The sequence below is a fragment of the Passer montanus genome, unplaced genomic scaffold (genome assembly GCF_014805655.1).
Source record: "Passer montanus isolate IOZ18808 unplaced genomic scaffold, ASM1480565v1 scaffold54, whole genome shotgun sequence".
Lineage (NCBI taxonomy): Eukaryota > Metazoa > Chordata > Aves > Passeriformes > Passeridae > Passer > Passer montanus.
The window spans coordinates 1,993,919-2,021,004 of record NW_024370374.1 but is presented as its reverse complement, the minus strand read 5'-3'; the positions used below and the strand labels follow the sequence as shown (position 1 = coordinate 2,021,004).

General features: G+C 39.5%; 1 protein-coding gene across 2 annotated transcripts in view; it reads left to right on the top strand.

Annotated features, from left to right (window-relative positions):
• GALNT18 (polypeptide N-acetylgalactosaminyltransferase 18) overlaps positions 1-27,086 on the top strand; it is a 211,073-nt gene that overhangs the window by 42,819 nt on the left and 141,168 nt on the right. The gene's annotated exons all lie outside the window — the stretch shown is intronic.

Below are 27,086 nucleotides of genomic sequence, written 5' to 3'. Positions count from 1 at the left end.
GTGTTTAATGTCACCTGTGGTTTTCCATGCCCATTTCCCTCCATTTCCCCTTCCATCACCATGATCTGCTCCTTGCCATGCTGATGAACACTTCCAAAGCTAAGCATTCCTTCTGCCAGGTCTTTTGCTTGGAATCAGTGATCTAGTTCTCATTAACTTGTGAAAATAGGTAAGGTAGAAACAATTTTATCTGGGCTTTTCTGGTCACTGTTCCATCCCTGTGTCATGTGCATGTGACCTGTACCTATCCACATTTTGCTAGTTTAAATTAATTTCTTAACATTATGTCTTTCTTTATATAACCAGTGGTAGCATTGATAGCTAAGGATGGCATGCAAAATAGGGTGACTCACTCGTCAGTGTGACTTTTTTGATGATGCTTTATTTTACATTAAAATGATATTCTTGTTTCAGTGGCTCTTGAATATACACTAGGTACTCTGAATTTCTCTGTCAGAATCATGTGTCTCAAACGTCTTCAAAGCTTAGGAGTGAAGAGTAAATGAAGTTAAGATGCAGACTCTCCTAGGTGTTGTTAGACTGTTATTTAAAATTACTTTTTTATGGCTTTGGTTTTTAGTGTTTTTTATTTCTCAGAGTTTCATTTCTTCACATATCATTTTCATATAGCCTGCACTGTAATACAAATGTTGAAAATATAGTTACTAAAAAGATTAGCCAGAAAACTAATAAAACTGGGGGGGGTGTTTATTTGTTTTTTGGGGGTTTTTTTGGTTTTGTTTTTGGTTTGGTTTTGGGTTTTTTTTTTTTTTTGGTTGTTGTTTGGTGTGGGTTTTTTGTTTTGTTTTGATGTTTTTTTGGTGGGTTGTTGTTTTTGTTGGGTTTTTTTTGGTGAGATTTCACTACAGAGGGGAAGATAAAGCTCCATGCACCTAAAAGGTTTCCTCTAGGGAAGATGAATGTCTGTGCAAGAGGCACAACCTGCTTGAGATTTTGCTGTGTGGCACCCTTATACATATTTCATCTAAATGTGCGTTAAGTTTTACAAATAACAGCAAAACAAGTAGGGTGATTGAGAAGTCAGGCAGGTATGCAGGAGAATGCTGGTGATGTCATTCCATTTGCCTTAGGGTGATATTAGTAATGGCTGCCCTTCATCATGGAAACAACTGGAAGCCTGGAAGGACTGAATGTGGGATTCTGGGGGTCACAGGTGCAGTGCAGGCTTTGCATTCAGAGATGTTCCTCACTGCTCCTGTTGCAATGCCAGCTTTGCTCTCCTCCTGCACACTGGGGATCTGTTTTCATTAAGTATGGGGACCTGTGAAGGAAGACACTGCTAGCTCTTCATGAAAGGGAGAGTAGTGGTAAGGGGGGAAGAGGAGGAGGAGCCTCCAGAGTCAAAGATCGCGTCTTCATAGAAGTATGATCAATGCTCCTTTATTGTTAGGTTCAGGGTACATTTATATGGTTCCAGGGTTCAAGTGACACGGGGAAGTATCTGATTGGTTAACAAAGCACTGTGCATAAAACAAAGACTATTTCTTAAACATATCTTGGGCACGTAGCTCAGCTTGTCAGCAATATCAGCAGAACATCTTCTCATCCTCTGTTAGAATCTTCAGACCATGTTCTTTCACATCCTCTTCCCTGGGATGCAGTTGGCAAACTTTCTCCTGCTGGCTGTCCAAGGGCAGCATGCTTCTGCTATCAGGCATGTACCCAGAGTGTTTGCAAGCATGCTTCTAAATCCACAGAATGTCCATTGTTTTTTGTCTGCAGGGTTGTGCACATAGGCCACAGTGTCTGACCAAAATGCTCTCTAACAGCTCTTTGTCTGGAAACTTGTTAGCCTGAGAGGAAATCACAGTTCTTTGAAAAACCCCCAAATATTATTGTGGCTCTCCAGTGACTGTCATCTTATATCCCAGGTGAGATAAGTGAGATGTTGGAAAACATTAGAAAACCTTCATACCCATATACTGGAACACCTTCAGATGAGCCTTCCAACAAACCCTATGGCTCTTCTCCCAGAAGGGTCTGGGTAACCTGTGGTAGCAGCACTGCAGAAAGTAACTTGTTATAGAAGATTGAAATATTTAATAATTGTTTGAATAATTAGCTTTGATCTAGGCCTGCCTTGACCTAGTAAAATATTTAATGATTTTCATTCTGAGAGCTGAGCGCATTTGTGACTTTACCTGTGTGAGTAGCTTATAAAATGAGGCTGCTGTTGAAGAGCTTTTTGGACAGGCCTAGATGACAATGAATAAATAGCATTTATTAATTTATTGCGTAACTGCTACTCTCTGGTCTCACTGGTTACCCTTGTGCCATATGTGGTTTGCTTTGTGCCTTCCCCCCCATTATAAGGAGGTTAAGAACAAATTTTCTCAACAGTGCTAATTGCAGCAGTGTGCACAACACTCATTGATGTCTGTCAGTGTCTGCAGGGAGGTGTCAGAGCATGGCCCAGGCTCTGTTTGGTGGTGCTGAGCAACAGGACAAGGGCAGACACTGATGCCCAGGAAGTTCCACCTGACCATGTGGAAGAACTTCTTACTGTGCAGTGATCATGCACTAGAAGAGGCTCCAGAGAGGCTGTTCAGAGGTTCCCTCTCTGGAGATACTCCAGAACCTTGTGCTCACAGTCCTGTGCTCTGGGATGGCTCTGCTTGAGCAGGGAGCTTGGAGCAGATGATCCTCCCGTGGTCTCTTCCAGCCTGCCCCATTCTGTGATTCTATGTATACCATGTGTTACTAAAAACTGGCTTCTTTTAGTAATGTAGAACAATTATTAAAGCAATTCTGTGTTACTGAAGTCTTTCCTTAGTCTGGGAAGTCACAAGAAATAACATAAGATCTGGTATAACCTCAGCATATGCCTTGTTTTTTCTGTCTGTTTCATTATCCTTTCCTGAAAGTCCTTGTCAGTGATTTGGCAGCAATGTTAGAAGTGGAAAAATCAGCTAAGAGTAACTGTCACTAAGAAAAAGCAGCTTGTAACATGAAGTGCCTACTCAAAATACATATTTTTATTACTTTTTTTAATGCATTCCACATTTTTGTTGCTTTTCTGGATTAACATGTTACATGGAATGCAAACATGAGAAACCATGTGGGCATATCCTTAGCAAGTGGTGTGAGCTATGTAAGAAGGACATCCTGGGGACAATGACCTGTGTGAAGTGCTCACGAACTGCAGAAGATGAAGTACTCAAGTGTTGTTATTCACAGCACAGGCTGATAGACCAGATTGTTTCTGCATCGTGTCCTTACTCAGCTCCTACAAAATGTACTTGAATGGGGGCTTAAGAGAGTCTTCAGGATTTATTTATGGAGCCTCTCACAATAAAACTTATTTTTAGCTTACAAAAGAGCACATTGCATTTTCCAACAATATAATTTCTCCGTTGTTGTTAACTGTTTCTAACCAGATTAGATTAAAACAAGGATTACACTAATCTCGAGGACCAAGAAAACTTTAGCCAAAGTGTTGTGAGGAAGAGTGAACTTCTTGTAGCTTGAATATACCCCTTTTCTGCTTGTTGTTCTGAAATTTCTACCCTTTCAGCATAAATATAGAAACTGCATTCGTTCCTAAGGATGGAACCCAGGTAAGCTCAGGTGACCAGTTAGTGATAATTGAGATGCTGGGAGCAGATTGCAGCCACCTGTGTCCCAGTGAGCATCGCTGACTGCAGCAGGGGGGTGACTCCAGCAAACTGAAGGGAAGGGGAGCAGTGCAGGAGCTGCTCTTCACCCAGCAGCACTGTGAGCTCTTAGCATTGAAAGCTTTCCTGCTGAAGTACCCTGTAATCTTCCTGGTCAGAATTCCCTTGCAGTGCCCTGGATATAATGCAGGTTGGGGGGTGCTTTGCTTTGCTGATTACCAGGATGTACCTCTGCATGGAGATACCTTTCATATCAAAACTGGTTAGACCTAAAACATTGTAATAATATTTCATGGTGGTCTGTGGTAAATGGTTCAAATTCAAATTATGATCTAGCAGTGGCATGGCAAGTTGGAATACTTTTAATTTATTCCCTTTCCTAATAAAATATAAACAGTCTTGGATTTAGGTTGGGCTCAGTAGGTACAGGAGTTACCACTGTACAAGCAGGGATATCAAATTTAGTGTGCATATGTAGACTTGCTCATTTAATATTGAATCCTCAATTACCCTTCTGTAAATGCTCTTGAAAATAGAACAGTGATCACATCTCACAGGTCAGGCTATCTGCATTTATTCCCCTATTTCACAAAGTCTCACAGAAATGCACACCCGCTCTTTTATTTTCTGCGTATTACAGAATTAATGCATACAGGGGCTGCAGTGGAAGCTTTGGATTTAAGCTATTGCCAAATGGCCTTTTTAAATTGATAGAGATTCCTGTCACTGGTGGCTCTGCAACTCTCCTGTTTCCCTTCTGTATTTGCACTTTAGCAAATCTATTTGCTTCCTTGTATACTTTGTGGAGGGAAACAAGCTGACTTTCCGCTTTTATGATTTTGTTTTGAGTTCTCAGCACACCGTGGTCAGCTCAGGGCTGAGCTGTGCACTTTGGTAGGTGGGGTCACAGGGGTGGGACCCCCAGTGCTGCAGGAGAGAGGGCTGCAACAGAAACCCCTCTTTGTTAAAGACAGCTGGGAGCTGTCTGGAACCACGGGTTTTGTGGCACGCAGCCTAACAGGTGTAATGAGCCTTAAAGTTACCCTCGTGTTTATTTCAGAAGGGATTGAAAACCGAGTCTGAGCTTTTCTTTAACTTTTACCCCTCTTTTCCTTTCGCTTTCCAAGAGGACTGTTGCTAAGGAGTGCTCCTTTCAGCAGTTTAGTTTTGTGCTCCTCTTGGAGGTTTCTGATGCTGCAGGGTTGCTCACATGGTGAGTGTTATGTCCATATTCTCAAGAAGCCTACAGGAAAGATGTCTGGCAAAGCTGGAATGCAAAATACAATAACAAAGTCTAAAATTGTAATCATTATTACCATTAAATCATGTTATCAAAACAGTTCTTTACAATTAGTTTCCCTTGACGGCTCTTCACAGGGAAAAAAACCAAAACCTCAAGATTCCTATCCACTGAACCAAATCCCAGTGTAATTATTCCCATGTGATAGTAGTGAAAGGAATACAACTGCAGAGATAAAACCTAAAAGCAAAATTTGTCTCCATGGTTTTGTTCCAGAACTGAGGAAAGTGAGGGTAATTAGTTGACCTAGAGAGGGTTTACACACAGTCCTAAAATGGTTTTTGATGTCTGCTGCAAAACAATCCTGAAACTTGATTCATTTACGACCACAGGTAAGGAGCAGGCTGGAATTCTGAAGGTGTGCTTGTGAGAGCTCCCTGTACCAGCCTGGGTTCCTGCCCACAGGCAGACAGCCTGGAATTAAAATGTCCTTCTACTTTCTTATTATTGTTTGTATTTTGAACATGGGAGAGATATGCCACTTCTCCCTTATCTGTGTGCTAGCTCCCCTTGTATAGAGCTGCTACAAAGAATCTCACTCTGTTTTTAAGATGCACAAATTGGCAAAAAGTTGTGGCTCTTACCACATCTGATGGATCTTTATAGAGGTCCCCCAGACACTTCCTGTAAAAAGAAATGCTGCAGAGAGGGAAATATTTATGATGCAGTTTCAGGAGGCTCATTAACTTCCACAACATGGATGAACTTCAGGTAAAATAAACATTTAAAGGGCAGCCTAACATTTTAAGGGACAGGTGGCAAGAATAATTTGTATCTGCGGTAATATTTATAAACATGGCATTTAAGAAACCTCTGATGCTGTACAAAAGCTTGTCACTATTTGGTTGCTTACTAAGCAGGAGGAAAAATTGTTGGTAATGAAACCATGTGAAAATAAGAGATATCTAATGTCCTACCTATGGAGCAGAAATGGATTGTTTGTTTCCCAGGTCAGGGTAAAACCAACAATAACAGCAAATGGGCATTTTTTTACTCTCCTTCCTTAGGTTTTGACTTTAATTTTCTCACACTTAGAATGAGAAATGCTACAAGCAAAGTGGGATATTTTTGAGTTGCTAGGAAGAGATTTGGGTGGGTTTCATTGCCAGTGCTGACTGTGCAGTGGGAATATCTGCATTCCTGTATACTCAACATGATATTGATACTGGGTTACTTTTTAGTTTAATTTTTGCTCAAGCTAGTTCTGCATCATTACACCTGCGACTTTAAAGCAGGTACTGGGTTAATACCTTTGCAGGTGCTGTCAATTGTTCCTTCTAGGAAGAGAAATCATCAGCTGTTAACACTGATGAGCTTGATTAAAATTAACAAGCAGCTGCTGACAAAGGCCAGCAGTCTGACTTGTTTCAGGTGCGGTGGTTCTTTGTTTCTGGCTTGTGTGTCCCCCCAGTGTTAATGCTCAGTGATAAAAATCTAGTTATCAGTTTTACTGAAGAAATATTGGTCACTGGAGAAATTCAGTTTGTTTTCTCTTTCCAACACTGGCATTGGCTTTGGAATGCTAGCAGGGAAAAATAAATCCAAGTCAGGCTTTTCATTTAATCTTGTTTTCTCCTAATCCATGCTGTCAGGCCAGTGGCACATGAACAACGCATGGAGTTGCTATGCAAGATATTGTTTGTGAAGCTTTTTTCTGCAGGGTGAACCTGTGATATCAAGGTTGATTTTTGTCAAATGTTTTTGTTTGCTGTGTTGATGTCCCAGGTTACCAAGGGGTTAGACACCGTGACTAGCAATGTCTCTTCTCTTGGACTTGAAGCCTATTTTTTAATTTAAAAAAAAAATACAAACAGCTGAAAGGCTGGTCTTTCTGTCCTTTGTCTGTGTTAAAATGAGTGACGAGTAACTGTATGTTTATTAGCTAGAAATATAGCAAGATGCAAAGGTTTTAACCTTAGAATAAGTAAATTCGGATTGAAAACTAATTTTTAATTATCAAAGTAAATGACAAGCATTCTGAAAATTCAAATTTAGTCCTTAATGCTTTCTGTTCTAAAGTATAGTCTGACGTAGTTGAATCATTGAGTTTGATGCAGAATTAACAAAGTGAATCTGGATTAAATTTTGGAAAGACTTGTGAAAACTGTGAGTTATTGGTGTAAAACTGGGTGAGGTTAGAGAGCTCCTGTGTGGGAGGTGCAATGTCAAGAGCAGTGGGACTTTCTGCCCTTAGCCTGTAGATACAAAGAACTCCTAAAAAATGCCTTTGGGCATGAAATTGAAGTATAATGTATTGCAGGTATAGGGGGGTTTGAGTCAGTGTAAGGTCATGAGCTATATTGTACCAAGTAAGTTAAATGTTGGAATAACGTCATAAATTAAAGTTACTGCTTTGTTGTCCTTCCATGAAGAAGTTGAATGAGTAAATTCATTTGTGGTGAATTTAATGTCTGGCTAGCCATTAGAATGGCTCCAGTGCAATTACTTTCATAGATCATAACAGTCTTGAAAAGTAAATAGTTTAAAAAAGCAAAAACCTTGAAGGAAATTACAGAAGGCATAATGGCTTTTTGAGAGGCACGCCTTTGCATCCATATATATATATTTTTTTTTTTTAACCAAAACCATTAAATTGGTCTGTTAGTTATTTCTGCAATATTTTTTTGTCTCCTGCAATCCAGAAAATCATTAATGAGTGTTTTTCCAGTCAGAGCAGCGGGTGTCTTGAATGTTTGTTAGAGGGCAGGAGGGTGTCCTCAATGACTTTTCTTCTCCTCTTCTTTTTTTAAAAAATCTAATAAGAATTTTAAAAAGAAAAAAAAAAAGAAGGTTAAACAAAAGTCATTCTCTGCTTGCAGTTGCTATGGCTGAAGGGCCCCCACTTTTGTCATTTTTTGGAAGCATCAGAATTGTCACTGGCTTGGTCCCCACTGCAGGCAGTGACAAGGGGTAAAAAGGTATCACATCCTATTTCATAGACTTGGGTGCACTGAGCTGTAGTTGCAAAAGATGCAACTCAGGTCAGTGCCCGAGATCTCCACAAGCTTTTTTTTCTGTGTGTCCTCACTTTTCCTTTTTGCAGTATGATTTATGTCTCATTCACTTAACCACCTTGTGTCTTCCCCCTGTTCTTCCGTGACTCTTTTGCTCTTCCCATGTTCTCGGTTCTCCCTGTGCTTTTCTGGCACACTGAATCTCACTTGCTGGGGTAGAATCATGAGTTTCCTCTCTCTTTGGGAGAAGATGATCCAGACAGCTGACATGTGAAGTGTCCCTGGAAGGTGGGGTGCCCAGGACATTCACCAGCTATGGTACTCAGAAGTTAGCCTGTCACCACCTCAGCTGACACTGGAAACCTTGTTTGATCCTGGATCCTGATTCCTCTGAGCCCGATGTGTCTGGGTACTGCTTCTGCACTTGTCTGTCAGTCTTAAACAGCTCATGATGTCCAGAGTCACAGCTACCCTCAAGTTTTCCCAACGCTACTGTTTAATCTGAGAAGCTGAGAGGGGCAATGGGGGAAGGCAAATCAATTAGAGCTGCTTAAGTGTCTCTAAGAAAACAGACATGTTGCTCTCATAGAACTTTTGGGATATAATTTTTAGGCTTTGACTATTCTCAGATGTGATATAAGATACTTCAGGGGGATTGGATGGTGTGGGTAGCAACATATCATACACAGTGCTCTCAAAATGGCTGATTATGGAGCATAAGACCAAAAAGAGTCTGTACATTCTGATCTTTTCCCCAGGCTTTACTTTCTTGTGACCTTCTTGTGACCTGCATCTAACATTGCTCTGTGTGCCATTAGCACATGCTTTATATTCCTTGTAACAGCATATTCCGCTTGCTCTGGGGAGCCTTGGATATTATAATAACAAACAGGAGTGGGTAATGGACTGCAGAAATTAGTGTAGAGAATTGGCCTCACTCCACAAATCATCCACCCATTTATGTGCTGGCTGTTGTAATATTTATGTGAAGGTGCTATATGAATGTATTTGAGCATTTTTATGTCTCTTCATCTTCCTATCATCCATTCTTCAGTCCACATGGGAAAGAAGTCTTCAAACTTGGAGGTGAAATCCAAGGAAAGAGTCAGCGTATTAATTAGTTTGTTGGAGTATAAGGATTGTTAAAAACCTATCTGATTATTTTAAACTTGTAATTTGAAGACATTTCCATTCTCTGTGAAGCTGGAGAACTAACGTGGGAAGATGTTTGTAAATCCACTGTTGAAACAATGCTGCTACAGGGCAGCCAGAGGAGTACCTCACCAGCTTCCTGTGAGAGGCACAGGACACTCAAATGGTCACCCAGCAGCAATATGTGTGCTAAAGCTCTTCAGCAAAATCTGTATTTCTAGACCTGTTCTGTTTTTCACAATAGTAACTGGCTTTCCGTGGGGCTTCTTGCTTGGGCCACTGGTATTGGGAAACAAAATGAAAGCAATTTTCTTTAGCACCTTGATGTAGCTTGATGTTTTGGTTCATGATTGTATTTTTTAGATTACATCATGATTCCTCCAAGCTGTGACCTCCACCAGACCTGTTAATTTCTTGAAAAGGTTGCTTAACAGTATATTCAGCATTTCACTTCTGTGAGGCACATAATATCACACTTAGGAAGAATATATGCACCAGAGTTTAACTTTGGAGAAAGTGTGCTATTCCCAGAGTCGAGAGGGTAATTAATCTCTGAATGAGTCAATTTATCAAGTTGAAATCTTTGTAAGTTCATAATGGAGATGTTTTAGCATCCAGTGTCCCCAAGGCATGCCAACAAGAATGCCTTCTCAAGATTTTGGCCAATTAAATGTTTAAAATTATTGTGACTTCGGGGAAATTGTAATTTTTTTTCTTACCTCTGCCAATACAAAAGATGGAACAATTCCATTTTCTTAGATGCACACAAGTTATATTTCTGTTATGTTTTTCATACTGAACAAACTGATAGTATTTCCGTGAATAACTGCAATATTTCCAGGTAGTGAGTTGGATAAGTGAACAGATTTACAAAAAATAAAAGCAAAAAATGGGCAGTCTGTTTTTCATCACTTTGGTAGGTCACAATATTATACAAGGTCATTAACTATCACTGCAGCCAGTTTTCAGATGGCAGTTAGAGTTGTGTACAGACATCAAATTTGAAGTTCTGCTTACTCTTACAAAGGACAATTTCTATTCTTTTCCATGCAAGAAATAGATTTTATGTAAACCAATAAAAAATCTATATTCATAAAGCCTGTGAACCTCTTAATGTGGTGTTTGCTGTCCAGTCAGGAGTCACATTTAAGACCACACTACTTAAAAAGTTAGTACAGTCCTTTTTCCTGATATGGATGTAAACAAAGAAAATGCTTATTTATTTGGTGTGCAGATAATACGGAGATGTGGTGCAATTTTTGGAAGAGAAGGTGCATTTCTTCAGTGTTTTTAACTCCAAAAAATAGTGGAATAATTGATTTGTGCTGTGGGTAGGGAATTCTGTGATCTGTTCGTAATTTTGAAAATAATAAAGTATTTTGGGATTGAAAACCCACAGTAAGACATGTTTAGGCAATAAAAGTAAATAGGGAGAGATAGGACTCCTCCATTGCAATACATGGAATCATTCTATAGTTTTTTAGTGTTTTTTTAACAGTAGAAGGTACAGCAAAAACCTCTGGAAAGCTCTTGCTTTTTTCTCTTGTGCTTTGTTGGTCTGTGTTTTGGTTGGCTTAATGCACGTGCTGAGGATGTGTGGCTGGACTTGCCTGTGTACCTGTCCCTGGCCTCTCACAATGACTGACTTTCTTTGAAAAATGGAACACAGTGTAAGTCAATCAGAACCCTCTGGTAAAGGGGATCACACCCCCAGTTATCACTAATGCTTCAGCAGTCTTTTCTTCCTCCTTCCAAACTCTTCTGTGTGCAGGCTTCTTCAGCTGAGCACAAGCTTGGAGTTTAGTGGTTCTGTTTGTTCCATAGTCCAGCTGTCCTCTTGGTGGACAGAATAAAATTTGCCTACTGGCTTCAAGGCTGATATTCTTTGGAAATAATGCACTGTGTTCAGCCTTGATCTAGGATAAGATGTCCCTTAAGAAAGGCTGGGTCCTGTAATTTAACCATTAAATAATGGTAACTAAGTGTTAAATAATACTTAGTTACCATGAAAAGAGCGGACCTAATAATTTCTGAAAGTGTACTGATACAGCCTTGCTTCTCTTAGGTACTGACATATATTTTGTGGTGTGAAATAAAAGCTTGCATTACTTTCTATTATACTGGTAAATTGCTTTTAGCCTGTTCATGTGTAGCTGTATTTTAATGGTTTTATCCAGGGTAGCTCAAATGCCTAACAACATCATTGTTTTACAGGAAAAAGTCTGTGGGAATTCCCCATGTGTGGCTGGGGAATGTTCTCCTCTGTGCAAATGAGCTGCCTGGCTTGTCCCTACCCAATGGCAGGATGGCACTGCAGCTGTACCTGCGGGACACACAGACTGGGCTTTGGGGCTGGTGTGCAGGAGGTGCTCAGTGAGGTGTTGGAAAGATGAAACACAGGTTGTGTAAGTCCTCTCAGCCCAGGGGCAGCCACCACTTGGTGGATTTTACTGGAATGTGTGACAGAGGGGATCGGGTAGTGCAGTCCCCACCACTGCTGCCTTTGGGCTCTGTTGTTTTCATTGCCGAGGCAGTGGCTCCCATTAGCAGAGCAGTAATTCATTTAGTGCAGGAGTTACTTACAGTACAGCTGTGCTGCTCTGATGGTGCCATCTGCCATCCATGGGTGGGAGCCAGCTTCCTGTAGGCTGCACATTCCAAGAGAAACTTTCCTTAGGACACCCAGCCACCCGTGCAGGGAGCCTGCATGCCCCATAAAACGTGAGCAAGGAACCCAGGGAGCTGTCAGGAGTCGCTTAGCTGAGATCTGCATCTTCAGACTGTGGTGCTAGGATCTGAAATAATTCTGCCTAATTGAGGTGGAATCATCAGAAGCAACCCTGCTGGCCAATTCTCATTTTCTCTCCTTTTAGACGAACTGCCTAATTCAGCTTTGTAAGGTGCAGCCAGCCATGTCTGTCAGGGTACAGCTAGAAGAGTGAAATTACAAATTGCCATCTAAAAAGATCACCCTCCTAATTGCAGCAGGCCTTAATTCACATTCCATGGGTGTATTTTTGCATTATTGCTTAATGAAAAAGCTACTGGAGCCAAATATTTTTGTGGCTGTACCTGTGTCCTAGATCTCTCCTGGTGTGTGCTGTGTTGCCTGTGAGGCTTTTCAGCCCTGTTAAATGGAGGCACTGCTGCCAGGGCCTGTCTCTGGAGCTCAGGAGCTCCCTGTGTGCAGGGCAGGCAAAGCTGGAGAGGAATTTGCCTTTTGCTGGGCCGGTGGAAGCTGATGAAGTGAAAGCATCTACTTGGTTCAGCCACTTGGTTTATGGTGCCCCGTGCACTGGGGAGTGAAAACCTTACTAGAACCAGAGGGCAGTGCTGGTCAGAATCACACGTCACACCAGCACAGAGGGAAGCTGTGGGTTGTTACATGCTTATTTTACAGCAGAATAGGGGATTGTGTTCCAGAAGGTAGATCTTAAAAGACCTCCTGAGCTGTGCAAATCAAGGGAGATGTTTAGACATGATATAATGTACAAAACAAGTGCAAACTTGGCTGGTCTAATAAATGGGAAAATAATGGGAAAGTAAGTTTTGCCCAAGTTGGTGTTTCAGAGAAAGCTAATGAATGTTTTTAATAAAACTGTGCCAAGTATTTCTTTAATTTATTCCTTATTTTAAAAGAAAATATATTATTTTAAGAAAGTAATATCTCGTTTTCCACACTTAGGGTACTGAGAGTTTTCCTCATAATCTGGCTTTCTTCTGTCAGTCGATATTTGCTGAGCAGGTTTGAACTAGGTATGAAAGATTTCTCTGAGAAAAGCTGATTGATGAGTTTTGCTCTAGGTACAGTTTACTTTTTAAAAAAAATTTAATGCATTTTAGCCTCTTAGCAATAACACTGCCCACTTTGCTCTTATTTTGGACGTAGTGCACCCCTGGCAGAGTGTGCAGAAGGATCACAGTGCCTGGTCTCAGGAATGATGGTATATCCTTGCACAGGAACCTACCTTCTCCAAATCACTGCAACTGCAGAGTTTTCCCAGTGGGATGAAAGTCTGTGGAGAGAAATCAGCACAGGGAATAGTGACAGTTCAACTGGAGGCCAGTTAGGTACATTTCAGATGAGCACTTCAGAAAACTTCAGATGTTTTCTTCCTAAGAGTGTCTTTGCTGCAGCTGGAGATGATCTGAGCATGGCAACTCCTTCAGAATTTTTTTGTAATGTTGAATAATAATCTTGACACTTGTGTGAGAGCCGTGTCAGTTTATAGTGACAATTTAAGTCATTAACAAATGGCCGCTATTTGCCATCTGCCCCTTATATCAGAATCCATATGCAACTTAGTGTTGGTTGAGTGGATTAACTTTCTCTTAATATTTTTTGCATTAGCAAGCAATTCCCTGTTCCGGTGTAGTTTCATGATTCTTTTTTCTCCAGATGTGGTTCTTTTGTGAGAAAAAAAGAAAAAGAAAAGCCTTACAAAAAAGGTAAACGCTGAGCATGTGAGCTGTGTTGATGACTTCTGGGGGACTGTTCATTTTCCAAAGCAAAGGGCTGTGGTTGTCCACAAGGATGAGGAAGGGGACAAATGAGACCCCTGTTTCCAGTCAGTTGCAGAGCCTTGCTGTCCTCTTTGACAGTAAGACACAAATTCCCACAAAATTTGTGTGGGATGGGGGCTACTGAGGTTGCTTGCCACTGAGTGATTCCAGAATGGCAATTCAGCTGTTGGGAATTTGAAAACAGCTCAGAGGCGTCAGACTTCTGATTTCCATCGAAAGTTTTGATTTCTTTAGTTCTGCGAGTTGCATACCTATTTTAGATGGCCTCTGTCTTGGGTGTCACCTGCCAGACTCCTCTTCCTGGAGCTCTGTACCACTTCCAGAACTGATTAGGCACTGCTACCTCAGTAGTGTGATTACAGTGGCTCAGGATTAAGGAAAGAAGTGCAGCTGAATCCCTACCAGAAACCCTGACGCACAACACCCTGGGATATCTGGGAGGTTGGCACAGCTGGCTTTGAAGTTGTGGCTGATGCCTCTCCTCAGTGACCTTTCCAAAAGGAGACCAGTCCCACCCAGGAACCCTCTTCAAACACGAGCAGCAGCCCAGCTTAGAGCAGAGCTCAATGTCACTGCGGGCACTTCAAGGCTGTGGGGACTCCAGCAGGCAGACATGGATGTAAGAAGCAGTTATGATAATAGATGGAGTTCTGTTTAAACAGAGGGGAGATAATTAAGGTGTGGCTGTATTTATGCACATAGGGATATTAGAAAGCAATGTTTTGTTCCGTCTTCAAGGGCTCCAGCCTGCACTGCTGGTGTTAGCTGTTCTTCATTTGCCCGAAGCTTGGCATTGCTTAGCCTGGTGGTCTCTGAGTAGCATCCACTAAAATAGAATTGCTGTGCTGGGTAAGTTTTAGAATAGATTTCTGTGAGAAATAAGAAGGAACAAAAATTCTGCTTTAAAAAAAAACCGTAAACTTGCTTAGTTGCGTAAATGCAAGGGACAAAGTAGTGTTTTTCATGCAGAAAATACCGTGGTGTGTCAGCATGTTGGCACTGATGGTGAATCAGCTGTTTTAAATATACATCCCAGAAAGAGGAAATATGTTGTGATATATGAGTCTGGGAACCTATCTTAAATGGAGGAAAAAGGATGCAAAATGATACCATGTAGTTGGAATTCTGGACTTTATTGAGAAGTAAATAAAAAGTGAACTCTCTCTGTAGGCAGCTGTTAAGCAAGTAAGTTTTTAAATATTTCTAAAAAATTTTTGACTAGAAAAGCAGCACTGTGGTAGTAACAGTTTCAATGTTAACCTTTATGCATGAATAAATGGATAGATATATTTTAATGGCATTTCTGAGGTTGATGTAATGGCTGCCTTCATTAATGATCTTTCAAAGCCGAGGGAAGGCATTGTTACAGAGATTAAATAATTCTCTTAACAGTACAAAGGTAATACATTGCTGGTGGATTTGGAAGGCCGTTTTGGAGAGAAATCACCAAACAGTGCAAGTTCTTGGACATGGCTGTAAAAATTTCGTAGACTTAGAAGATGATTTCCACTGCGTCTCACTGCTTTCCAAGCAAGCATAAATGTCTTGTCAGAATCAACCTTGCTGGAAGCAGGAGGCTGAAAGTTAGGGGACGAATTAATGCTGTAATATTTGTTCCTGAGAATGAAAATAGAAACAGAGAAAGTGGCCCTATCTCCTGTGAAACCCTTTTGTTTTCCAAAGTGGAAGCTGTGAACATTTTGAGGTTTTTTCGTCCTTTGTTTTTTGTTCCTGATGCCATTCTCTTTTCCCCAAAAGCACTCAGAGACTCTGAAATATGAATCATGCTATTTGTCCATAATAGCTGGGATGCCACTAACAGCATCAAACTATTAAACAGGGAGAGAGAAGGCCTCTTCTGCTTGGCTCTTAGCTCTTGTATTTAATTCTGATTAAGAGGATGGACCAGAGTAGTGTCCAACAACATAAATGCATGCACATTAATTTAGTCAGGGAACAGGCTTCTTGGGAAATCAAATTAATTGCCCACTAGATATTAGCATCTATGATTTTGCAAAGTAATTTAGCACTTCTCTATAACTGAGATTTATCAATGGGATGTAATTCATAAACTGCACATTCCTACCTTTCCAACAAGCACGTTCTTCAGCTGTGTTTGAGAAATATTAAAAGGAATTAAATTAGAAAGTATGATAACATAGGTCACTATTTAAACTATTTTAAAGTTTTTATTGTAATGAATAAAAGTAAAGTCATTGTTTTTAAAGCATATTTCATTTTAGTGAAAATAGGTACTCCCATTACTCTTGTTTAGGTGGTGTGGAAATGTATTGCTGTTTAATAGGAAGTGCAAAACTGTTTGAATATTTATGTTATGACTCAAATCTCCTGTCTCATGAGGGAGTGAAACCTGGACAAATTTCCTGAGCAACTTCAAGAGGCACATTAAGCTTTATTGAAAGAAATAATGTTCGTAAACACTGAAATTGTGAAATGCCCTAGGAGTGGTTGTCTACAAGTAGTGTTGTTTTCTTTCATGTAAAAACTGCCATTGAAATACAACAATTGCATATTTTGAAATATAGAGCTTTTTCCAGTGTTGTGGCTGATACTGTCCATACTTGTAGGTTTCCAAAGCAAGGAAATACAGCACGAGTTGCTGCAGTATGAACTGGATTGTCAGGCCTGCTGTTTGTATTGGGCTTTGGATAGATTTGTTTTTCTTTTCTGAAGCAAAGTTATTTCAGGCTCTGTAATTTATGCTGATTCTCATTCCTGGTGGCTCTCATCAAGCCAGTCTTTGATTGGGAAAGGATTCTACCTGTTTGATGCATCCAAGAATAAATAAAAATGTGTTTTACCTTCCCACTCCCCCCCGCCAGCTATGGTTTCAGTGGGAATGTAATTGATAAATTCAAGAGTAGCAGGAATGAAAATTATTTTGCAAGGAAAGACAGAAATTTTCACAGTAGCGCATTCAGAGGTGCAGTGATTTTACAAGCATGGCTGTAAAATGGGTATCAACAAATACATTGATTTTTTTTCCTCTATCATAGCAAAACACATTCTCAGTAAATACCAGGAAGGAGAGCATTACCAGACAAAACTACCATGCTGAAGTTCACCCTAAGGATTTACTTCTGTTGTGCTTTAATTATGGAGAGATTTTCAGTTTTGAAGTTGATTTTCAGTTCTCACTAGATGCATTTCTATAGATGGAATAATCCTTCCTTCATGAAATAGAATTATTAAAAATATGTTAATAATGCAAATTTAAGAATCTTGACATGCAAATGTTCCTAATAAAAAGAACTCTGTGCAGAGTTTAGTTTGCAAAGAATTCAGCATCAGAGTTTAGTATTGCTCTGGAGTGTAGTTATCTGAAAGTAAAATATATGAAAACAATCAAATATAAATATGATGTTTTAGGGTTTTGGAGGAGTTTTTGTGAAGTCAGGCAACCTAAGTGGAAATATTTTAATTAATGTTTCGCAAAACCACTCATTAAAACTTGTAAGTGCTTAACTAAACAAAACCTTAATTGAAAGTGTCAGAAGTGATCCATGGCTGCATTACAATTTTCTTCTTTATGCATCATTTCCTTTGCCATTTAGTTGGATACCAACCACTACTCTGACCTATCAGTTCAGACACAATATGTTCATCCTGGTTTCTTTGTGCTCTGTAAAAAGAGTTAAAATAGGCTTAGATTGAAAAAGGTAGGAACTCTATTGGTTGGGTTTTTTCCTAGAGCAACATCAGTTTTCTGAACGAGTGGCCACAGGACAGTTCTGTGGATGCAAAAGGCTGTATTCCATGTGTACTCTTTGTATCCTTGAGTCTGATTTATTATTAAAACCTCCTTTTATGAAAGGTGAAAAGTATTTTACTGCTTCTAACAATGGCTTTGTTAAATCCAGATGTCTCTAGTAAAATGGATGGTACAGAATCCGTAACTGGAATAGATAAAGATAGTTAAACTAATCAACTGATATTGTTTTTAATTCATTTCAACCAGTGTATCTTAACTACTGTCACATAGATTTTTGTGTGTAGGACAAATATTTCTCAAAAAAAAATAGTTAATGGGGACGTATTTTTGATAAATTTTTGAAGTGCTACTTTGTGAATTTATGTAGCAAGAGTCAGTTATGAACTCACTTTGAGTAAATACATTTAAAACCTTTTACTCCACAGTTATTTGCTACTCACCATGCTCTGTGTAGCTGTCCAGAGTTAGGTTCTGCTCTGTGCCAGGTAAGGATCTGCACTCACAGCAGCAGAGCAGCCACAGAGTCAAAGAGAAGGGTTTTCCCCAGAAATCCAGGCCTCTGAGAGCGCTGATGGAAGCTGACCTTCTCTCCCATTATACTTGTGGAGAAATGGTACATAGGAATATAAGAATCTGTTGAGTAATCCAGTTTATTGAATACATTCTTGGGGCTTTCCAGGCCTTGATGCCTTCCTCTGAATCATGGGTATATCTTGTAATTGTCTTGCAGCCCACATGGCAACACCAGGGCAAAGTTGATTTTAGCAGTTCCAAAAGGAATACAAGTTCTTGTGTGCCTTAGAGGCAGTCAGGCAAGCTTGCCCTGTGTTCACCTGAGCTACTTTGCTCTGTAATGGATAAAATTAGGTCTGAAAAGTTTCTTTCTTTGAGATAACAGCAGGCAAGACAAGTCCTCATAACCCAGGAGAGGAAATTTATCTGTTGTATCCTCACCTTCTCTGCTTATCAAAATGTTTTCAGAGGCACATTCAGATACAAGGGTATTTTAAAGGGAAATCACCTGAGTCTTGGCCCCAGATAGTCTTTCTCGGGTCAATATAGGATTGATTTGTCCTTTGAAATTCACAGTTCTATCAGTTTACATCTTCTGTTTCAAAGTCCCTCTATGTTTTGAAGAGAAAAGTTCATTATCATCTTTCACAGAAAAAAAAAAAATCCAAATCTTTCTGGTTGGCTCTGCAGTGAGAGGTAAAGAATAAGTTTTGAAAAAATATAATAATGGGAGCCTAGCTAGCAGGGAAGATTCCACTATGGTATTTTACAGGGAAGTGTGGAAATCAAAGGTTTGAACCTGAACAGAATGTGAATGAATTTCAGCCCTTTTAACCCCAGTGGTTTATCAGGTATCTGTTCTCATAAATTAATATAATCCTCCATTGTACTCAGAAATGGTCCTGTACCACACAAAATTCTGGACTTTCAGCTGCACTGAGAAATTAATGCCAACCACAGTAAACACTAGATCCAGGTCTCTTTGCAAATTGGGACTCTTACAACAAATGTCATCTGGACTAAAAATAAGCCCCAGCTGGAATATGGGATCCAGAAACTTGGATCCTAGAGAAAACTGAATATAGAAAATCACTGTGTAGTTGGATTTCTTTCAGAGGAAGTTGGTGAGTGCAGGAAAAAAAAAAAAAAACAAAAACAACAACAACAAAAAAAAGAAAATGAAAGCTCAGATCAGTAATTTCACATTCTGGCAGGAAGATGTGTGTAATAAAGTCCCTGGGCTATAAAGTGTTTGGCATGTGGAGTCCCATGAAAAAACTGATAGTCATCTCTGTTTGCCTGAGAGAAAACAACCTTTAATGTATAAACCAAGCCTAAACTGGGAAATGAAGCATATTGCAGGAATACAAACTGGGTTTTATGACTGTTTTTAATGGCACTGAATGGAAAGCTATTTATACAACTCAAGCAGCACATTTGGGTGTGTGACAGCCCTTCCTTGAGGTTTTTGGCTCTGTGTATTTCTTAGCTCATGGCAGCAAGGGAGGGTTCACTGACATGCCACCTCTGAAAGGTGCTGCTGTTCGTTCAGCAGCAGCCCTGGGATTTCCACAATGGGATTTATTCATTAGAGTCCTCCAGTGGGCACACATTCAAGTAGGAGGTGAGAGTTTCCTTGGAAAACAAGAGGTATCTCACATTTGCATCCTTAAGAGGTTGTTACTAAACTTATCTTTGGAACCATGGAATGTTGTGTGCATCAAGGCACAAAAGTGAGTCGCTCCTGGCTCATGCTGAATGTGAGCACAAAGTGACACAGAAATTCAGTAAGATGTACTTGGCTTGGAAATCTGTCTTATTTATGCTGCCAGCGGCACTCCTTGTGAGGTGATGAGCTGTGCTGAGTGCCTCTCCCCTGCCTCCTGTGGAAGCATTAATCTGCAGGAGCCCCACAATGACTGTTCTGGGAGTCACTGCAGGCAGGTCACTGAGATTAATGTAATCTGTGTTGATCTCAAACACCATAGCTCATACTGCAGATTAGTTCCTCACTCCCAGATTAGAGCTGACCTCTTTTTCTGACATGCCCTTACATTTTACCTTACAAAGAATGTAAGGTGCAAACAAGTGTTGTATTAATTACCCTCTTTAATACCTGTCATGCTTTCACCTTTTGGCAAAGGCTCACCAAGAAAGAGATCCAAAAGGATATCTTGTGTAAAACTGGAAAGGGATTGGCTTGTTTTGCTTTGTTACTAAGGCTCCCATCAATAAATATCTCACTGTTATGAACAGTTAATCCTTTCCCTCTCACTAAAATTCAGAATAACGGTGGTACTACTACATTTAATTCAATGTAGTAACGAATTTCTTCAACATTTCACACCAATAGCTCTCCCATTTCAGATAAAGTGGTGAAAGCATGTGCATTTTTATTTAGCCTCTTTCAGGCCATTGTGCAAAACTAGAAGGTTACTTCTCTGAATTAAGTCCTGCAAATACATACAAATGATGCATGAGAAACAAAGGGGCTTGTGTTTCTCTAACCAGACCTTCTCTTGATGAAAATATTGTTCTGGGACTTCAGCTACAGCTTTTGCATATCTGACCCTCGGAGTCAAAGAAGTGTTGATTTTACCAAGCAGAAGCAGATCAAGTTTCTCTTCCCAATTTTCTTTTTACTCTATTACTTTTTAAAAATGCCTAATCTCACATATTTCATAGGAGCAGTTTGCGGCATGGATTTTGGTTAATAAGTTACATTGCATAATTACCTGCTTCAGGAAATGTCAGTGTGTTATATAATACACATGTTGTGTAATGAGCACTGCGCTGTATAGTGCATAATTCATGGTATAACGTATTCTGTTATGAATACAGAGCTACTCGTGGGAAGGCTTTTCTGCTATGTTGTCCTGTCTCTGGCAGCAGCCTGTATATGGAGGGAAGGAAAAAAAATGTGTTGAACATCAGGTTCCCTGAAATATTCTCCTGGCTTTCAGCAATTTGTACTTCAGGGAATTGTGGAGTCATTACCACTTCAGAGTGAAAACAAACCCTCAGTGAACCTGGAAGTATCTTCTGCTGGTGAATCCATGTCTACTGTGTGTCTAAAACAGGCCATGAAATGAGCTGTAGGACACAGGTTACACTGCCCTGGCACTGATGCAGTTCACTGGGCAGGAAAATAGCAATAAATAGGTAAAGCAGGGGCACCTGTTCCTTTACTGAATGATCCCACAGGACAGTGTTACCATGGAACACTTTCACCATGTGCTTTGGATCACATGGAGTATTGTGGTCAGCATCGTCATGAATCTTAAACTTGTGCAAATTCATTTCTTCAGAATTATAGATGGAGAAGGAAAGTAAGTTTGGGAGTTTTCTCATCAAGTTTTGAGTTGCAGTTTTGAAATCAAAATAAATAAGCTTTCCAGTAGCCTGGTCATACTGCACCAAGTCCTGGTAAGTGTATTTCATGTGGCACGCATGCCACTCATTGTTAGAGTCCCTTAGGGTCTTCCTCATGTAGATTTAGATGTTGGGCAGAAATATAGTTGTGTGAAAGTTACAGAGTCCTCAGGCTACTGTAATAGATATCCTCAGTTCCTTGCAGAAAAAAACCTCAAAAATCAAGGCAAGACTTTGTATGTTTTATTTAAAAATAGGCAGACTCCTTCAAATAGATTACTGCAGTAATAAACAGAGGAAAATGTAAAATTTTAAGCTTTTAAATGGGTAATATTAATTATCTGCTGAGGTTATGGGAAAAGAAAATGAAGTAATAGTGTTTTCACTTCATTTTAGTTCTAGTGGTTTCCCTTCCCTTTCAGGTCACAGATACGTTTCTTATGCTTTTAATATTTTATCTATAAATATGCCAAACAAAGCCTATGAGTTTAATTCATGTTGTCAGGTATTCCAGTATTGTCTCTTTCTCAAGTGGTAGAGAAATCTCCCTTTTTGTTTAAACATTTGGGAAAGAGGAGGAAGAAAGAAAAAATATTCAAAATGGGAAAAGGAAAAACACTAATGAAAGAAATATGTGATTATGCAGAGAAACAAAAGCTATAGAAAATAAATTAATTTGTGAAAGCACCTGTCCCTCCAGGTATAATTTTATAAATATCTACGTTATCACAGAAGTGGTGTTTTGAAAATCTGTTCCCCTTTTCTTGTTTTGTCAATACTTTAAGGTTAATCCATACTAATGTATCTGTGCTGTTCATGCTGACTGAAAATGAGATTTTTTTTTCATCTGAAAGGTTTTGAGAACACCTTATATTCTGATTTCTTGAGATTACAGATTCCTTTGAAGCAAAATAGTTAAATTTTAGAACAATAGAATGCAGACATTCGATTCACTTGAATGTTCACTACAAGTATCTTCCTTTCTCCCATCTTTCTCGCTGGGATTTAAGGTACAACTGGTTCCTGTGATACAGCAGAGTCTGTATACGTTTCTGGAATGACAGTGAAATTCCATTAGTTCTCTCTCACTTGCTGTTCCCCAGAAGTTTAATTTTGGCTCTGTGTGGGGATGTTCTCTCAGACTTCAGGCAATGGTTTGGTGTCTAACCCAGTGCAATTGGGATTTGCTTTGGCAAATCACCTGAGAGGGGCTGACTTGTGATCACGGTCAGAGCTGTGAGATTGAAATGTTGCCCTGCTGGTAAAAAGGCTGTGTGAGTGTGGCTGTGAATAATGGCAGTGTGGTCTGGATTAATTTATTTGATCGCACAACTGTGAAGCTGCTGGCAGAACAAACTATGTGCGTTCAGAAAGCAGAAGAGGAGCTGTTGTTGTTGTTGTATTAAACTGCAAAGGCAGCGGCCAGGCTTCCTGAATAGAAATGCATTTTTCAAATGGAAGTAAAGCCTACATTGAATGGAATCTTAAGTTTAGGGTGCTGGTTCACAGCTGGGCTGCAAGGTGCAGCTCAGAATTTGCCTGAGGAGCTGAGCTTTGTAGGGCGTGACTGTGGTGACAAATCCTGCCTCGAAGTGCCAGCAGGATGTCAGCTGGTAACTCAGAGCATCCAGAGATGGCACCTGCTGGGTTTTTCCCTGAAGAGAGCTCATGCATTCACGCCTTGCCTTTCTCTTAGGACTCAACACCTCCTAAGAAATTTCCTAATACTTTCAGTGGGATTTGGATCCAGTCATCCTCTGTGATTCAACACTACGATGTTCAGACCAGGGACTTTTTAACCTCTATAAATTCTTAGTGAGACAAAGGCAATACATATCCATTCCAAACTGTAAACAGTCATCCATAGATACACATTAGAGCTATATTACAGACAAAGAATTAACCTGTCATGGTGTGCTTAGATGGATATTTGTGTACCTTTCAAGGAGAGCCTTGCTGCTTCTCCTGGGTAATTGGAAAGGTGCTGGTGTTTAACAGACTTCCTAGACTGATTTATGCTACTCATGAGCACCCTGTAGCAGCACTTTCAATGCTTTGGAAAGTAGATAATAATTGCTAAGTTAAGTAATTCTGTCAAATCTGACCTGGAGGGATCAGGTTTTATGTGTTGCCTGAAAATTTACAGAAATTCTGCTTTGGGTCCTTAGAAAATTTGAGATTAGAAGAAAAGCAGGCTCTGAGCAAGAGTTCTGTGCAACTACTGTGATTTGCCTTTTGTAACTATCTCATAAAGTTAGATAGTTAGTTCCCTCTCCTCAAGCAATTAAACTTAATTTCTTTATATTAATTTTGATTCTTATTCAGAGAATTTTATCTCTTCATTACATACTCTAGCTGTAATTTAGCTTTTAAAGCATTGCTGATTAAAAAGAGATTTATTTCACTGAGCTAAACATTATTTTAAAATGGATATAGAGGATATAATGGATATACACCTCCCTCTGAATGCTGTTAATTGTATGAGCAGAACTATCTAGAAGTCAATTTTGGCATTATCAGACGCTTTCAGGGATTTAAAAGTTTTTCATTTAATGACTTCCAAAGAGTTTTTTGCCATTTATCATTAAAAAGGGACTTGAGAATAGGTTGATTCTTCCAGTGGTAACGAATCAGTAGTCAAAGTGCTCATGTGGGATGAGACTTTGAATATCTGATCTTCCTTTTTCAATTCTTCCAGTTGAAGGTTTAAATGTCTTTTTGGCACTGGAAAATTTAACTTCTAGAGCTCAGGATTCACCCTTGACAGAGTGACATGACTGAATATATTTCAGCAAGAGATTTAGTTCTTTCTGGTGACTCATTGTTATCTTATAACAATTTAAATTTTTCTGGTAGGCCAGAGTTACAGGTAGAATAGCAGCTTTTTCATTTGCTAGACTGCTTTAAATATTGCATGAAAAAAGAAACTCCACAAATGTGCCTTTCACTTCGGGAGTATTAGTGGCTTACATTTATTTTTTATTTAAACTTTGTGTGTGTGTGTGTGGTAGATTAAACAGTCTTTGTGTTTCATGTTCACATTTTGGATAGAATCAAATTAATCAGAGACTTGGCATTTAGAAAAGGAAAACGGATGCAGCATAGATGTAGCCTGAAGGTTTGTTTCATTTATGTAGTCCTTGGGGAGGGTAGTCACATCAGGAAAACCAATCCAAGCTGCGTAGTCCGTTACAATTAATAAAATTAAAAAATTGAGGAATGCTGGATTTCTTTATGATTTCTGCCTCAAAAAACTGGTTGTGCAATATGAAATTTAGCACTTGGCTATGATCCTGTGGAGAGCATCAAAACTGAGTTAAAATGAAATCTGAACTGCTAGGTGTGTCGTTGAAATTCTAGACTCTTAGAGGAAAACTTTTTGATTACTTCAATATACCCAGTATCTTACTCTTTTGATAAAATGTTGAATTTTAGCATTAAGAAATCCCCTTGCATGATAGCAAGATGAATCAGTAAAATGAGTAATGTTATTATCCATGAGGAGTGTCAATAAATATCTATTTGTATTCTTCATATCTATGATTACCATGCTTCAAATAGAAATCTACCACAATGCCTTGTTATATATGCTGGAAAACTATCCATGGAAGATTTTTTAATGAAGAATTATTTTGTCTTGTTGAAAGATATGTCTGCTGATAATTTGTTTTATAAGGGAAAATGAAAGGTAATTAGAATGAACACTTTATTGACAGTATGTCATCACAGTGGTTTGGTACTTCTTTTGTGTTTTAGGGCCTGTTCTCTCTCCGAAAATGAACAAACTAAAGCATTTTATCATATCTTGAGTTAAGCTGTGTAAGGCAGGTGATTCTGGATGAATTATGCAATGGCCATGTTTTTTTTCCCCCAGTTTATCTAGTCCAGAAAGAAAAAAAAAAAAGACATATTGTGTAGAACCCCAGAGAAAAGTCATCAGCTGTTGAGCAAGCTCATGGATATGAATCAGAAGTGCAAGGTGAAATATTGCCTTGTTTACAGACTCGGTGTCTCTGGTGGAATGTTTGTATGACTGTTATCAAAAAGACATTTCTGAAGGCTTGGGTAGCCTTGAGTGCTGCTCTCTACATCTTGGGCCAGGTGTTAGTTGCTCCCATTGCTCAGATTGGAATGCTGTGAAACATCCTGTTTTGCTGGAGTGTTTGAGTTTGGGAACCATAGAATCATTAAGTTTGGAAGAGAGCATTGTGTACAACATTTGACAGAGTAGCACTGTGCCTGCTCAATCACATTGTGAAGGGCCATGTCCACTCAATTTTTAAACACTTCCAGGAATGGTGACTCCTCCACTTCCCTGGGGAGCTTGTTCCAATTCTCAGCCATTCTATTAGTGAAGTACTTTGTCCTAATATCCAACCTGAATCTCCTGTGGCCCAACTTGAGACCATTTATTCTTGTCAGTCCTGGCCACGGGTGACTCTGTATCACACCACTTTACACAAGTGCAGGAAACTCTTTAAACCAGAAAGCTGTGCAGAATCTGGTGCAAAGCTAAAATCCAGTGGGCTACCTTTGGTTTACTTGCCAAGATGGTGTATGAGTCACTAGTATAGTGTTACCTCCTCAAAGACAGTCTGTCCTGTGTGTCTAGAACTGTTTGTCCTACTGCCCAGCAATTGACAAAGAACCAGGTGGAAAATCGCTGTGTTCTTGTCAAATGTTTTGTGAGCACACAGGTAATGACTAAAATGAAATGGAGACTGGCAGAGAGAAGAAAAAGATCATTGCAGTCTTGATCTTGCCACAGGATGCCCTCTGTGCTTATCCTGAGGTAGGAGATGTGGCTAAAGAGAGGGCTGGTGCTGCTGGGGAAGAGCAGGAGAGAATGAGGTAATTATGGAGACATTCTGAAGTTTGGGAACATTTCTTTGAAGCAAACCTGTCCTGGACAAATGAGTAAATAGTCAAAATGACAGCATGTGATGTTTGCAGTGTATAGTTTGCAAAACTTGTTTGTTACATTCATGCCCTTGTTTAAAAAAATGCATTACAGTCTCTCAAAGGAAGAAAGGGACTGCTTCACATCCCAGTAATGGCATATTAATGCTGAGTACTGTGCTACAAGCTAGAAGTGTCTTCTGGAAGAAGTATAGTTAAATTTTATTTCTTTACAATCTAGAATAAAATTTGATATTAAAGTGTAAGCATGTTGTATGCCAAAATTAAATACCGTAATTAAGAAATACGGCATTATCAAGTCTAAGCATTTTAAATTCAAATACCTGAATCACAAAATTGGCCAAGAAAGGTATAATTTTTATTCAGTCTCCATGATTCATTTCAGGTTTTTTAACCTCATTTTAGGACTTGCAGATTTGTTCTGCAGTCAGATTGGTCGAAATTTTATTTTCTTAAGTAAAGCTGGAGTTGTCAATTTAAGTTTGTGGCTAAAAGAAACTTTGGTAAGAAACAGAAAGCTAAAACCAACAAGAATGGGTTTTGCCATGTATCATACACTGCATGCATGTGGAGCACTCCATATGCTCCACTTCCAAGTTGGAGTGGAAGCTAACCCCAAGGAATATATCAGCTGTCACATTTCACTCTTCTTCACTGTCATCTGTGATGTGAAGGGATCACGTTATCTGTAGAATTATTGGGAATTAGGCTGTTTCTGGTGCTGGAGAAGTGACAGTTTCCAGCAGATGAGAACCCACAAGTGTGGATTTCTAGTTTGTAACTTTTGTATGCCTGTATTATCAAAGGGTTACCTGTAAAGATGGGGTGGTTTGACAGCCCTCGGAAGGGGTCAGATCCAGGCATCTGTGCTCTGTGGCTTCTCTGTAAATCTGCTGTAGATCAAGTTACTTGGTTGTAATTAATTTGTGACACTTAGAAAATAAAACAGTTGAAGGGAATTGCTTCTGGGACATGATTCTATC